Genomic DNA, 15810 nt, shown 5'->3' with positions numbered 1-15810 from the left:
ATCTAAGTGATATTGAGTACAAGGCTACTGAATAATGAGAGAAAAAATAGACTATGATTTAGTTATTAGCTCACCAACTATATCTACCTCTTTAAAATTACACTGTTTTGATGCAATCATCTGTTGTATACCTTTATACTGCTGCCTTCTTGCAATGCCATCAATATGCTCCAAAGAGCAGCACACATTAAAATCATTTTAGTGTGTCAAATTGCTGAATTAAGAACTTTGAAGAAACCCTTTCCTCATCAGTAGACACATTTTCTTGTAGGTTCTCCCATGACCTCATATGCAGTGGTTAGGTAGCACTCTTTTCCTGTGGGATAAGAAATTTCCAGTCACCCATCACCCTGATGGTAGGCATGTTTGGGTTATGAAGCAGAATCTTTGAGCACAATCATTTTAAGATACCTGGGTAGCTCAAAGGACAGAAAAAGAGTCCTTACTGATCCCACAGGTACAAGTCCCTCTAGCTGCAAGGAAGAGTTTGCTAGCAGAGGAAATGGAAAGCCAGGATTTTCCTGTGCTGTAATCTGTGAGACACAGACTGAGTGCAGATGAACACTTCCATGAAACAAAGCATTTAGGCAGGCACTTAAACACTTCCTCTGCTGAGGAACTGTAACACTGTACACCAGACATCTTTCTCTTCCTTTTTCCTGAGCAGGAATATGGCACCTAGGGCTAAATATAGCACCAGATACAGCTGTTTAATATTCAGTCAGCAAGAAAAGTGAGTAAAGCTGGTATTGCACACTGTAGTTGCTTAAACTTATTCTGAGTTTTCCCAATTGATTAAAAGATAATATTTTTTATGTCCAGCTGATAAACCCCATGCATGAGCTGGAAAACATTCTGTGCCTGTTTATTGCAATCTGGATCCAGTTCCATCTGAGACATCTGGGTTCCTGGAGTCACAGCTTAGGTACCTATTATGTTAATGATCAGACTAGACAGTTTTTCCCCATGACCACACCGCCTCTGCAGGATTGCATCACAAACCAGCAGGACCTTTTAAATACATGCTCATATTCTCCTGATTCTAAATTACTTCTGTCTCAGGCAGCGAATAAGCTAAAAACCTGAAAAAAGCAAAATAGCCTTCTCTTGTGAGGCTGTAACTCTGAAGCTTAGACCTTATTTTTGACCTCAGACATCTCATATCACATTAAGCAAGAAGGCTACGAAGCCTGGCAGTGGTACCTCCCATTCTGAAAACTTCTAAGTGCCTGAAATGATGCCATTAAATTTCAATAATTTCATACGCAAAAAGCTAAATTGGAAATATCTGTACAATGCCTAAAAAAACCACTGGTGCAATTCCTGCTCTTAGCAGCTTGCAGACTAAGTTGTAGATGAGAGGAAAACACAAGTGCTGAGATCTGTACACATTGGCTTTCTACAACCAAGCTAATCCTAAATCAACAAACCTGGGCACAAAAGTTGGAGCAGCACAGTGTCTCTCGTCTGTGTCATGCAGTGAGGCTGATCACTCAGAATTGTTTTCCAGCTTGTCTGTGAGCCCTTGGCCTGTGCCAGGTAGCCATTCTTTCTATCCCAGGACACACAGCCTGCACTCCCCTGTAAATCAGGTTTGTGGTGCTGAACACCCAACAGCATGTGTATACTGCCCAGTCAACCTGTGTGGGTCATATCCTGCCTGGCTGGCAAGATGTAAGAAAGAGACTGGGGGAGCTGCAATGGAAGCACTGGGAACATAGCAGGGAAGGAGGGAACTGGAAACAGGGAGGAGCCCAGAAGTTCTGCACTGAAAGAGATTCAGTGGGAAATGCAGGGCACACAGAATGCAAATCAGGAGAAAATTACAATTCATTAGTTACACTGTTCACAGGACTCTATTTTTCAATTAATTATATTTTCTTCTCTTCTAAAAAAAGGACAAATGGTACCTGCTCCTTCATGCTCCCATTATTATTTTAATCTCAATTTTTTATCAGTTGAATTTTACTTTAAAAGGCTAGGGGCAGTTGTAGACAATACAACATTTCTGTGGTTTGCTGAAAGAAGACCAGCTTAAGCAGGGATGTGAGAGGGCCTGGGGAACCATGTGAGAGCAAGGAGAGGCATAAGGGCAGTGAGCCAGTCATAAGTGTGCATGCTTCTAAGTGGTTTTAATGGGGTCACTTCTGTCCTAAGGCAGAGAACGCTGCTGCTCGGATGACAGACTCTGCCCCTGAGCTTGTGAAAGGTTTTGCAGCTGAGTGTGACAAGCTTGGGTTTAGTGCAGAGGGGGCTGCACTCAGGACTTGAATGTGGCCAGATGGCAAAGAGGGGCACGTGTACCCACTGGAAGACTGAATGGCTACCAAGAAATAAGGCAGACAGTAGGAGACCACGGTGCAGAAAAAGACCTCATGTCATACTGAGACTTGGACAAAGGTTTCAGATTAAGTGGATGGTTTGGGAAAGGCTGCAAAGGGACAACATTACAATATAATGGCTGTCAGTGAGAAGGAATGGCTGCAGGTTTATTCTGTGATAAACATTTAAATTGTTCAGTGCAGAATGTTTTAAAACCTTCCTCATCCTCATTAGTACAGCTAATCACCCAGTGATTCTGTTTTCTCTTTTCCATGTCATCTTCTTCTGTTGTTGCAGAGAAATAGAAAATATACTTTTAAATTAAGAAATTGTAGTTGGGTAGACAATAAACAACATGCGGTGGTCCAAACACATAGCAGTTTAGAACTCTCATTTAGAGCCTTTCTTACAAAAGTGTTTATCCAATACTGTTCCCTCTATGCTCCTGTCCATCCCTGCCATGAGAATATTGCAAGCAGATGTAGGAGGATTTTGTTAGAATTAATCACTGATCACCTTCTTGTAAAGGCTTTATTTTATTCTAAAAGGGGGTGAGGGAAAAGCACACACATACATATAACCACCCAGACCTTTAGGATAAAAGAAGTAAAAATATTGGTCATATGAGTTTCTCCCTCAGAAAGAAAAAAATACAGGCATTTACTGATCAAAAAAGGAAGGGTTTTTTTTTAAATTTTTGTTTGTTTGTTTGCTTTTGCTAATCTTTAAAAATGCTTAATACATTGCTTGTGGGCTTCATGTTTCACTTTAATGCAGTGTTAACCCTTGAAATTCATTAATTGACTTTATGTTGCATTAAACGCTGCAATCAATTCAGTCTCAATATTCTACACTTTTATCTCTGCTATTAAAAAAAAGCTCTATTAGCTTTACTTGGCTCAAAACCAATACAGTGAACTACCCTTAATTATTAATAATCTGTTTCCCCTTCAATAAAACTTTTTGGACCTTTACTACAGTAGGATGATATATTTATTTGGTGTGTAGGGTTCAGAGCAATACAGTGCACTCTCTCTGGGAAAGAATCCAAAAATAACTATCTACTTGATATCAACCCAAGGGATTTCCTAAGGGAATGGGAGTATCATTTCAGGGCAGATCATCAGTGGTTTAGGGGAATTAGACAAATTTGTGTCTGGGGAACAGATGCCTCAGGGTTTGTAAATGTGTGAGAGAACCTTTCCCCCCTTGGTCACCAGTTCAGGTCCATCCAGCACAGCAGCGACTGGAAGCTATTAAACATCTAATGAGCTTCTGGGGCCTCCTGAAACAGGGAGTGGGATTCCTAAGAGACACTTGCTAACATCTTGGAGCCGCTCCTACCCAAGCTGCAGCCTCAACAGCAATACATAGACACAGAAACTGGGAATAAGCATGATGGAGTGAAGAATATTTCATCTGCTAAATGCAGTAAGCAGGCTGCTTCTGGGCTGGCAATCCAGCTTTCGATTTACTGCTGGCACTTTCTTGCTCTTTAAAAGAAATAAAATTATTATAAAGCGCTGTGTTATGTAACCTTTCCTCACAAATGCCATCAGAAGGGCCCAGAAGCCTTAGAAACCCACACTTGCAATGTCTCAGGCCTTGGAGAAGATAAAGGAGTAAAGAAAGATTTGTTTTCATACTTAGAGGCCAGTTCTGGGAGTCCTGGGAGTCTTGAACTGCTACAAGCTGCACATCCAGCTTTTGGGCAGGTCTGCTAGGAGAAAGAGGAGACAAATGCTGAGCATTACAACCACAAACCACAGCTGTTGATGGGAATTGGCAGGAGACCAGGGAATGCCGGGAAGCATAGATGGCCTGCAGCAGAAGGTAGGGCTGAGCAGGGCTCTCTGGCACTTGAAGCTTTTTTATTCATCTCCTGGTGCTTTTCCATCCTGGCATCTGGTTTCCGTGACAGCACAAGGGAGGGACAGTATGGTGCAATTTTATGGTATGTTCTCCGGGCTGTGTTGGCACTTCCTCGGGTAAACACGCCTCGCCTCAGGCTCGGCTTCGCCGGGCCCCTGGGTTCAGATTATGTGCAGGGCTTTAGTTTGCCGATAGCTCCATCCAGTTGTCTCCATATTTCATTTGAGGAGGAGGGGGTCAAGACCTGCCAACTGTCCCCCTGCTCCCTCAGAACAGAGCCCTGGTGAGGGCAGAGATCAGCTGTGGCAAAGCCCTGTCCATCAGCAGAGCTGCCACCAGGAGAGCATGTGATGGGGCTCTGTGGTCCAGCTGGAGCCAGGCTTTGTGCCACAAGACCTTGGATGTACCCTGGTGCTCTCATTTCCTTGCACCCTTTTGAGGGGTCTCTTTATCTGCTCGTATGTTACATGACTAAACTGTATTCAAATTCAAGCATGGGCTTCTGAATAGTGCAGTAATTTAGCATGCAAGTTTAAATGTCTGAAAAAGGAGGAGATTAAAAAAAAGAGAAAGGCTTCTGTAATGGGATCTGCTGTTCACCCGTTTTTGTTACCAGCATGTGCAAATCTTGCTATTCTGGTCCATTATATTCAACAATCTTATACTCAGTGGCAGGTGAAATGTCATACCTCGGGGTAAACTTTCACTGCAGTAGGCAGAGAATTTGTCCTTTAAACACCCTTAGTATTAATGGGACATTGATACAGCAATTTAAACTCCAAGAGATACAAATGTCTCATGAGGGACCATTTTCAAATGTGTTGACATTTTGATTCACAAAATAAGATACTTTTAGAAACAAATGCAAATTCATTTCATTCTAGATTTGAGGTCAGCTGGATACTGGAAGAGAAATGTGCAATGAATGTTTAGTATGCTCCTCAACTATCTTTTAATCACTGTACACTCAAGGGATAAAAATTACATCAGAGAGAGTAAAGACAATTTCTAAAGTTCTCTGTATTAACTAGTGTACGTTCTCATGGGGCTGGAACCTAAATTCACCTACTGCACTTGCAATATTAGTGTCTAGGGCAAAAGGAGGCTCTGGAACAAGCGACCAAATTTCAGTGACCTCTGAAAATATGTCTTTCACACAATCTGATATTCTTTAATCTCCAAAGTGTTCTGATCCTGCCGAGATCCACTGGGGAAATTGTCAGTGCTTTATTGATGTCAGTGAAATTCACAGGATTGGAGCCCAGCAAAATAGTGCAGGAAACAAAACAAAACAAAGGAAAAACATACCAAGAGGCGGTAGCTTAATTTGTTCACAGGCCAATTCTCTGCCTGCTCTTCCAGCTCAAAAACTATTCAGCACATATGAGAAGGATGATCTAAACAAATATTTAGAACACACCCACAACTGGCTGACAGAGAGTGAGTAGGTCAAACCTTGAGGGAACACAGCAAAGCCTGAATGTTGGTTTGGGCTCTGCAGGCATCCTGCAGAAGAGGGTAAAGCAGATATGGAGCAACTTTGAAGGAAGACCAGCTTGGCAAGTGGTTTGGCCTGAGTTAGGTGTGAACTACCACTACCTGCCCTTGGACCATGGCTTGAGGGGCACTGCCATGGCTGCAGGCAGGGCACTGGGGGCAGAAACATGGCTCACCTCCCTCCTGTCTCCCTGGAATTGAGCAGGTGGTGCAGCTCCCATCAGAGGAGAGTGAAAATAGATCTGCTTCCTATGCTGAACCCCAGCAGGCAGGACCAGCAGGGGCTGGCTCGGGCTTCCCTCAAAAGCAAGGATACCTCTAACTGCCCTGCAAAGCTCTCCCAGCAGCAGAGCTGATGAGAGGCTGAGGCATGCTGGACACATGGGTAGTAGTGTGGGTGGGGTGCGTGCTATTATTCCACAGGGGATTTCATAGGAAGCCCATGGCTCCTGAGCATCCCCTGTTGCAGAACCCCAGCTGGTGAATGTCACCTGACGGGGAACATGAGGACTCGTATCATCTCATGCATGAGGAACTAGGGGAGGAGAACAAATGCAGGGGAAGTTCCTCACCAAAGTCCCCCTGCAGAGCAGCCTCTGCTCTTCCCCTTCCCCAGCAGGGCTGGTGCAGACAGGGTTGCAGCTCGGGGAGACACTGTCCAGGGGAAGTTACACCAATCTGGGCACTGACTGAGAACACAACTTCCCTTGCAGACACTTGTATAGCAGTGCCCAACAGAGCTGAGAGGAAGAGGAAAAGCCCAGACACTGTGCAACATGCACATAACTATATTCAAGTCTATGAAAACTTCCCAGGAACAGCTCCAAACCCATGCAGCACTGGGCAATGTGCTGATAGGGCATGATCTGTTTGGTGACCTTGGATCAGATGGTCCTCTCCAAGGGCTCTGGGTAAGGGCTCCAGCCTGCCAGCAGGCTCAGCGGGCACCCAAGGTTATCAGGATCCGTCCCTTTCTACGTGCTCACTTGAACATAGCACTGTCCTTCTGGGCCCCTGCTCTCCATTCTTGCTTCCTCAAACTGACTGGTGTCTGCAGGCGTCTACAGGAGGAAGAATTCACTGCTCCTGTGCCACCTATGTGATCTCCTGGGAGCCCTGTGCAAAAGCACGTGAGGTGACGCAGTCCCCACACAGGTGGCCTTTTCCCACAGAACAAGAGTTCTGAGTACATTCCCCAAGTGCTTCTCACATCAGGTAGTTTATTTTTAAAAGAAAAGATGGCAGACCAAACAGAACCTCAACAAGTTTAAAAGACTTTTTTTTTTTTTTTTGTATGAATAGCAACTTCAGGTCCTGGGTGCATTTATACCTCAATGCATAAATGTATTTTAGAGGTGTTGTGATTCATGTCATGTCCAGGCATACAGACCTATGAATGGATGCAATTGGACCTAATGCACGTTTTCCTCATAAATGCAAACATATAGTATGTTACATACTATATGTAACATATGTTACATATAGTAACATATAGTAACACTAGTAACCAGGATGTATCAGCTGTAGATCCTCGCACAAGAAGTCCTGGTATAAGATTTGCAACTTGGAGGCACTCCTAAAACCATCTCCTTTCAAGGCAGTAATCCTGGGAAAGAAACAAGGTCCCAGTCTCCTTAAATAGAGATGGGAATGGCTTCTTCATTCAGATATGAGGGATTGCTGTACGCTCTGTGAGATCTGTGATACTCAGAGTGCACTGACAAGAGAACACTAACATGTTCAGCAAATATTTCTTAATGCTTCAATGTAAGCAGGATGCCTGACAGACCTACTAAAGCACAGAAGATGGTATTTGGTCATCAGCAAGTCCTTCAGTGAGAGTTAGGATTCACAGGCAGGAGCACCTGCCCTCCTCAGTTCTGGGAATTGGGCTCCTAGTTTTTATCTATGACTTTTGTTGACTGATCCAGACAAACCACCATGGAAGCCCAAATCATCCCTAGAGCTTGCAGACCACAGAGGTACTCCCCATCACACTGTGCCTTGTCTCTGTCAGGACACGGAGTTGGTGGAACATAAATCATCCATCACTCCATGATGCCAGCAGCTGTCCACTGCCAGGAGCGTGCTGCTGGATGAGACCTGCAGAGACAGCTTCCAGTTGTCCTTCCATGGGATAGTTCAGAGGAGGTGCAGCCCAGGGAAACAAGCCAACTCCAGGTCTTCTGTGGCTTTTCCCATTTGGGGATGGTCCCTGTCCCTTGCCTGAAGCAGCTGAGCACTTCACAAATCTCTACTACAATCCCTGCCAGAGGTTTCTGGGCAGCAACGTGCCTGACACAGTCCAGCCCTCCCTGGTTTTGCTCTGTGCATGCTCTGGTTGGGAGTATGGTGCAAGGAGTGAATCCAGCCCTGCCACCCAGGGTGAAGCTCAGCAGCCATCCCTGGCCACTGAGGGCCAAACCAGAGCCCTCTCTGGTGCTGTTATGGGAGGAAGGTCACCAGTTTCACCGCACTGGAGCAACGCCAACCCTTTGAGTAAACTTTTCAAAGCTGCACTAAGGCATTGTTTAATTTTGATTTCCAAGTGACCTCTGATTCCTCTGGATATGCTAGGGGTGGAAGAACATTAATTCCCAGGAGTTTGACTAAGGCAGTGGGCACAGGGCCTAGCATGGCAGCTCCCAGGGAAGCAGGGGGAGAGGTAAAGGCTCCCTCAAACACATCATCCCACCAGTCTGCTGCACACTTTAGCTTGCACCAATAAACCTGTTTGTATTGGTCATGCTGTGAATGAAAACTACGCCAGGGTGTGAAATAAAAAATAGTCTGCAAAGAACCAAACCACCCGAGAGTTATTCTGGTGAGGTAAATAATTCAGCAACTGTTTTTTACTGCGGCCCTGTTAACAGAAACACAATTACAGAAGAGGAAAGTAAACCACAGCTGGGAAGAGAAAACAAGTGTCTTGGGGGCTCCTATCTCACCGAGGAAATGGTGGGTGGATCCAGGCCCCAGCATGTGACTCAGGCCACATCCAGGGCTCTGAAAACAAGTGACCTTAGCACGATGCATCCAAAGCTGCACTCACACCAGTTGAGCAAAGAAATGAAAGGAGTGTGGTAAAAATGCTCTGGCTGTTGCTAACACTTCACAGTGCTGAAAGTAGCACTCAGTGCTGGCACAAGGTTAGTGGTATCTGCACAGCTTTCTGCTAACTGGTGACTGAGCCCTGCAGGGAAGCTAAGCTGCAAGGACAGGAGTGGGACAAGGCGAAGGAAGTGTGAGCTGCAAACCTCTGCTTGCCTTGCTCAGCATCAGATGAATGTAATTCTCTGCTGGTTTGCACAGACAGACAGGCCTGTTCCTACTAATTTTAGCTCTTACCTAATTTAAAACTACAGACATGTTATTTTCATCATGGTATTTTTTCCTCTTTTTAACAGTTTGTAAGCTGCCAGATGCACTCCTTGTGGTTGAGAAATTGGTGCTGTCCAAGGGGAGGTGAGAAACCTTATGTTAAAAATAAAAGGCAGACAGAACAAAATTGCACATTAAAACTTGGAGCTATCACAAGTGCCACCTCAGCTGCCTGTGCTTTGCTGAGCCTCTGGCTGGCTGCATTGTGGTCTGGAGATGCACCTTCCTCAAACCTCAGAGGTCCCAGCCCAGCATGCCTGGCTGTCTCCCAGCTGTGCACACACAGAGGTTGTGCTGTGCCCCATCATGAGCACACACATAAAACCACCTGGTTCACTCCCTCCACCCATACACCCACCCTGCTTACATGCCTTTGGTCCTGCTGCCCAAAATTACACCTGCACCCAGACCTCCTCTCCCTGCCATTGCACCTTTCCCCTGACATGGGCAAGCACCTTCTCCTCCCTCTGCTCCTCCCCTCACACCTGGAACTGTCGCCCATCTCCCGAAGAGGTGAACAGTAGATGAAGTGCTGAGCCTGCCCACAGTGGGAGGCAACCCTGTGCTAGAAATGGGTGTGAAAAAGTGGTGAAATGAGGAAACGTTTGTGAGAGGAAGTGAGTGGGTGGAGGGAAAAGTCTGGAGTGAACAAAAATCAACAAATAACACATTGAAACTTGAGCTCTGAGTGCTCAGGGTGGGCAAAAGTACACTGAAATTAGAAAAAAAAAAAAAAAAAGAACACGCAGATTACTACCAGAATGCAAGTATTCTATGCTAACATACACCTAATGTATGCTAGGGAACAAAGCATTGAAAATAAAGAGGAGGCTCAAAATAAAGAAGACATCTTAAGATCTAATGCCTTAACAGCAGTACAGGTAGCTCCAGTGAGGGCAAGAAAGAGAGGCAGCAGATCATGCACATGTATCTTACAGGATCTAGGTTACTGGATGTCAAAGTCCAAATGAATTGATGGTCTCACTAACCAGACATGGATTTTAGCCATTTTCAACAGACTGCATGCCCCTGTAAATTTTAATTTAGTACTTTAAAGTAAAGCATTTGAAGGATAATATAAAAAAAATTAAACAGTTATTTCTAGAACAAAATGGAAGCCCAGCTCTGTTGTTTCTGATACAGCAGTAGTTTCTTAGTTAAGATTTTTTTCCCTGACAGATGTAGCAGTGCAGGGACCTAGGAGTACAGTTCCCAGTTTTCCAGCCTATTACACGTGCATTCGTGACCTGTAAACCTTTCCTTCGTTCTCTAGTCTTGCAGAACAAGATTGACAGTGCTCTGTTTTCAGCAATGCACCAAAAAAAAATCTTGTTTTTGCTCCTTAAAGGACAACATACTTGGCCCAAAGGGGCTGTACCAGAAGCCAGCCAGTTTTGCCCTGTGAGAATCAGCCCACGCAACCACAGCTCCCACTGGTGAGAAGTTATTCAGACAAGTCCCTCCTCTAACCACTCATCCAGTGAGTTGGTTTCATCTAAGCTGCTGCCATGGTCATGGAGAATGAACAACAGACAGGTAAACAGCTATTATGGCACACACAGAAAATTGTCCAGTTTTGGTTGCATCTCATTCCTTCCCGCATGTTTCAAACCACCCTGTTCCACAGAGATCCTCAGAAAAGGCTCCCTTCACACATTGAAAGACTGCCATTTCCATATAAAATAATAACAAAAGTGACCTGAGAGTTGCATTATTCCCAGATTTGTCAGTGGAGGAGGCCAAATGTACTCACTCGGCATGACACGGCTCCTCTGGGGCTACGGCGAGCGAGCACTCTTGGAAAGCCGGCAGTGCCTCCGTGCCACACGTTACGATGATTGCTACTGACAGGTTCTTCATGGTATCACAACAAATTAGGTCACAGATTAGATTTTCATAGCGCAGATTACAACTTGTGTCTACATCTTTTTCTTAAATAGAGAGGGTTGTGGCCAGGAGGTTTGACCTCGAGATTGGGAACAAGGCAGATGCTTAGGATTGGGGGGTCCTATTTCTCAGTTGAGACAAAGACTATTTTAGCAAGACTCAGATACACTGCCTAGTTTTCTGATGTAGTCAGAAGACATGGTTTTTTTCCCTTTCTATCCAGCAAGCCTTTAGGAAATGAGTTTGTCCACTAGGTACCCTGGGATAGATCAATTCATAGAGCATTGTTGCAAAACAGATAGCAAACCCAGCTCTAGAAAGAAATTTTAGGAAAAATGAATTTTTATGATAGAAAAGCAGCTTGCACCACCTGAAAAACTGCTGGAAATGGAAATCAAAGCTACCTATTAGACTTATCCCACCTATTTCCACAAGGTCACGCATACACTCAGTCTGAGCATCTCTAGTACAGAAAGACCTCAAGGGAATAAATTCATATGTGCATTTGTTTTAAAATACACCCAGCAAAGACAGTAATAGAACTCAAGCACCAAAAAGAAAAAAAAAAAAAAAAAAAAAAAAAAAAAAAAAAAAAAATCCAAGCTATATCAAGCTCCACACAGAGCAGCACAGAACAAAGGTTTCCAACAGCTGAGTAACTGCAGACACTGTGCAAAGTGCTTCCTACCCACTGTGAGATACAGCCCTGCTGCAGATTTGAAAACCAGCTCCGGCAACTGTGTTCCAGCAGACTGTCAGGGCTGTGTTCTGCTCCCAGCCACCTCCTCCCTCGGAGCTGAGCTGCTGCAGGGGAGAGAAGGCTCCTGGGAGCCAGAGAGCTGGATTCAGCTCTCTGTGGAACCGTGCAGGTCTGCATGGGGGCAGTGATTCAGCTGATAAGCAGGCTTGCAGCCATGATAAGCACTAAATGAAAACCTAAACCAGACAATCAGGAGGACAGGTCTTGGACTGAACTAACCTCAGAGACAAGTCTTTCTAAGTCAGGGTAGAGAGAGCAATGCAGGAATGACCTTCATCTTACAGAAGCAGTCCTGCTACCACAATGGAATCACTTTTGTGCTTGGGTAGTACACTGGCTCTCTATGAAGCTTCTGGAGCATGTACTTAACCAGAGCAGGTCTGCTTATACCTGCTGGCAGACCAAATTCTAGACCCGAGTCAAGCCCCTGAGGCTGCCTGCAGCCAGAGGACACAGCCTGTCTTCCTGTTCCCAGGGCAGCAAGAGGAGCACATGAGGCTGTGCCTGTGCCCTGTCTGCAGGTTTAGACAGGCTGGTGCTCAGCACCTTCCCCTCGGCCCCACACCAGCCCAGCTGCCAGCACTGCTGGCCTGAATCATCGCCGGTGCCTCCAGCTCCGAAACAATCTCACACGTCACTTCAGCAGTTTTTCACAGGAAATATGCTTTTACTTTCAAAATACTCTGGGCCTTGTTCTCCTCCAACAAGAACAGGAAGTATCTCAAATACCAGCCTTTATTTTTGTGAGCCACTGCGTATCCTCTGATACCTTTGAGTTCAAATAAATAAATAGCAGTTGAGAGTGGCTGTGCCCTTCCATGCTCAGAGGCAGCATTAACGTTTTTAACTCCCCTCGGTGCATCAGTCTCCTCAGTGCTCTTGCTAGGCACATTCACATCTAGAGGCACAGAATGAGGCCTAATAATTTTTTCCTCAAGCCTGAGCTGTGCTGTGTTGTGCTGATTATTGAAAATCCATCGCACACACTCTTTTGCTGAGCAGTCTGAACTATTGATCTCAGTTAGAGAAAAGGATGCTCTGGACTTTATTGGAATTGTCTTTAAAAGTCCTGTTGGTACAACTGTTCTACTGGATGCTCAGTGCTCCCTAGTCTTCCTAGTCTCACTGCCTCAGACCTGCTCTGAAGCTCCTTCATGCCAGGGGACCCTGCTGAGCCATGGAGGAAACCACATCACCAACCTTGGGAAAGCAAGGGGTGACAACTGTCAGAGAAGGCACTGATGAGGCTTCTGGCCTGAGCAGTGCTCCCAGAGAGCAAGGACAAGCAGCAGGTAGGAACTGCTGTCTGCAACAGCAGCTGGAGAGCATCCTGCAGCCTGGACAGGACAGGCTCCTGATCCCTGCTGAGCAGGGAACCCAGGAAGAGCCATGCAGCAAATGCTGCCTCTCTCTAAGACAAGATGACCCTGAGCAGAGCCAAGCACTGAAATGACCCAGGGTGTCTTTCTGCACCCAGGAGAGTCCTTCAGAGCACATGTAGGCACCGAGAACACTCCTCAACTCCCCATAGCATCAGTTCTGTCCTCCTCAACATTAAACAGGCAGCAGCCATTGCCAACCTCATTTTCAGTCAAGCTCTGAAACAAAGAGGACATTAAAATTCCACTAAAACCCCACATCTCTTCAAAGCACTTCTTAGTTTGGGGTGAAGATGCAGTGTTTTGTTTGTTTGAATTTTTAAAAAAGGGCATTTCTATTGTTTTAATCACGTACCTAACAAAACACTGAATAAGCATCATCCTTCATGGCTTTTTGGGTCTTAGATGAGAGAATGTACACATTTTTGCTTAAATTAAAAATGGTTATTAGGCATAAAAATTCATTTTTTAATGGCAAAAGGGTAACTCTGCTCCAAACCATACAGCCGGGTAATCTCTATTTAGGGTCTGCTCGGTGCTATTCTGTTTCAGCACTAATCCTTTTGAAACTCTACAGCTTGCTCAAGAGAGGGGTATTTTTCACACAGAGTCATGATCACAACCACACCACCGTTCCTGCCCAGATGAGGAAGTACCAGATCCCCCAAAGCAGAAGTGCTCACCCTCTCACCAGCCGGTCCAGCACATTTCTCCCGGCTGGGCTGAACTTTTAGGCACAAGATTTGCATGAACAAGGACAAATAATAAGTCTTCGGCCTGGCACCCAGCATCTGTACAAAAGGCCTCCATCTAACATGGTCACTGCTGCTCCCAGCCCAGAACGCAGCACCCATGGCACACAGGACCAAACCACGGCTCCCAGCCCAGCGTGCCGCGGCTCGGCTTCAGTCCGGCAGCGACTGGAGCTGCTGTGGGTTGGTGTGGGGGCTGTCACAGCGTCGCTGGATCTGCCACGTCCGTGCCCGGACCCGGGGCACACAGGACCTCCCTGCCCGGCCTGCCGCCCCTCGCAGCCAGGGGCGGGTCCGCCTCGGCCCCTCCCGGCGAGCCCCAGGGCGGCCTCGCAGCGCCCGTGCCCGGGGGAAGCGGAGCTCGGCCAGAGCCGCCCGGGGCTCTCTCACGGCCCCACGGAGCACCCGGCGGCCGGGAGGGCGCGGGGCTGCCCGGGCAGCGCTGAGCACCCTGCCCGGGGATGGGGGCAGCGGGGCGGGAGCTGCCCCGGCTCCTTCCCGTTCCTCTCCGCCCCGCGGCTCCCCACGGGCGCCCACCCCAGGGCTCCGCTCAGGCTCCTCCCGGCTCCTGAGGCGATCCCCATCCCGCCGAGCCGCCCCTCGCCGCTGCCCCGCGGGCAGCCCTTACCTGGGCACGGGGCGCAGCCTCGTCCCTCCGGCTGCCGGCGGCGTCACGGCCGCAGGTTGTGGCTGCGGGCGGCGGTGCCGCATCGATATAAAAGGAAGCGGCGCGGGGGGAGGAGAGGCGGCCCCGGCACCTTCGCCGCGCCCGGCCCCGGGCCCCGGGCCCCTCACGGGCTCCCTCCCCACGCCCCGGGCAGCGGCCGGCGGCACTCGCGGGGTGCTCACCCCGCCGGGCCGGGGTAAGGGATGGGCGCCAGGTCAGAGCCTTCGCATCAGCCCCGCATCCATCCCGGGGCCAGGAGAGACCCTCCGTGCCAGGGGTCCGACCCGCTGGAGCCACATGTGGCCCTGCCCTCACGGGCCGCTCCGGGCGAGCACGAAGCACACCCAGCACAGCAGAACGCGGGCGAGGCTCTGCAGCCATGGGAAGGGAGCAGCCACATGCAGGAGCACCTTGCAGGCTTCAAACGTGTGTAACAAAACCCAGCCACCTCCACCAGGCTCCTGGCTGCAGGCTCTGCTGGAGCTGCCCCGGCCCGAGCAGCACCTGGGGCCGCCTGTGCCCAGGGAAGGAGCCACATCCTGGGACAGGGCTGTTGGCAACTCCAGATGCAGGTGTTGGTGCCTGCTATGGTCAAGGCCTGGTTATGCAGTCTGGCAGCCAAGCTACTTCAGTGAGACATTGTCTGTAAGACTAGCTTTGGAGGATCAAAGAAAAAACTCATCAAGACCTAATTTCTCCTTCAAACCCCAAGAGAGCCTTCCATCTCTAGAGCTACACTTAAGAGTTCAGATAAGTTGTGGTATCTCTGAGGCACCTTGTTCTGTTTCTTCTTCATCTTCTCCATCCTGTTGACAGCTGATGACATCTTGGTTGCAGGAGGAGTGAGGGTCCCCCCAGGACACGGCCTCTCCATCTGCTCTTCAGGAAGCTCTCCCTCCAGCAACAGATGCTGTTCTCCTGCACCATCAATCCCTTTCAGGAGGGGACAGGGATTAGGTGTAACACATCTTAAGGTAATTTCTCTAACTGGTATTTTGCTTCCCAGCTTTACTCTCAGTCACAGGTGGGGGGGGCTGTGATGCTTCAGTTCACTCTGCAGCCCCCGAGGCCCAGGTCTTACCACAACGGCTACAAGTCCTGTCCTTTGCCCAAAGTAGAGGGAGAGACCTGGGCAGCAGTGAGGCTGCGATGCAGAGAGGCGCTGTAGGTATTGGCACCCCTGTGCAGAAGTCCTGCATTTGGTGCCTTTGTTTACATTCCACCAGGAAAGCAGCTAAAGCTGGGGATCATGGACAAAGCAGGCGCCTGCTCTACGGACAGAGGGAAGTGATG

At 47.7% G+C, this 15810-nt stretch overlaps 1 protein-coding gene across 3 annotated transcripts in view; it reads right to left on the bottom strand.

The window, feature by feature from the left end:
- CYRIB (CYFIP related Rac1 interactor B) overlaps positions 1–14586 on the bottom strand; it is a 95667-nt gene extending 81081 nt beyond the window's left edge. For all 3 annotated transcript variants that reach the window (XM_021542354.3, XM_021542351.2, XM_021542356.3), the window contains exon 1: positions 14479–14586. The gene's annotated coding sequence lies outside the window, so the exon portion shown is untranslated. The remainder of the gene's footprint in view (positions 1–14478) is intronic.
- Positions 14587–15810: the final 1224 nt, after the last annotated feature.

This window comes from Lonchura striata, chromosome 1 (assembly GCF_046129695.1).
Source record: "Lonchura striata isolate bLonStr1 chromosome 1, bLonStr1.mat, whole genome shotgun sequence".
NCBI lineage: Eukaryota > Metazoa > Chordata > Aves > Passeriformes > Estrildidae > Lonchura > Lonchura striata.
This window is presented reverse-complemented; position numbering and strand designations above follow the sequence as displayed.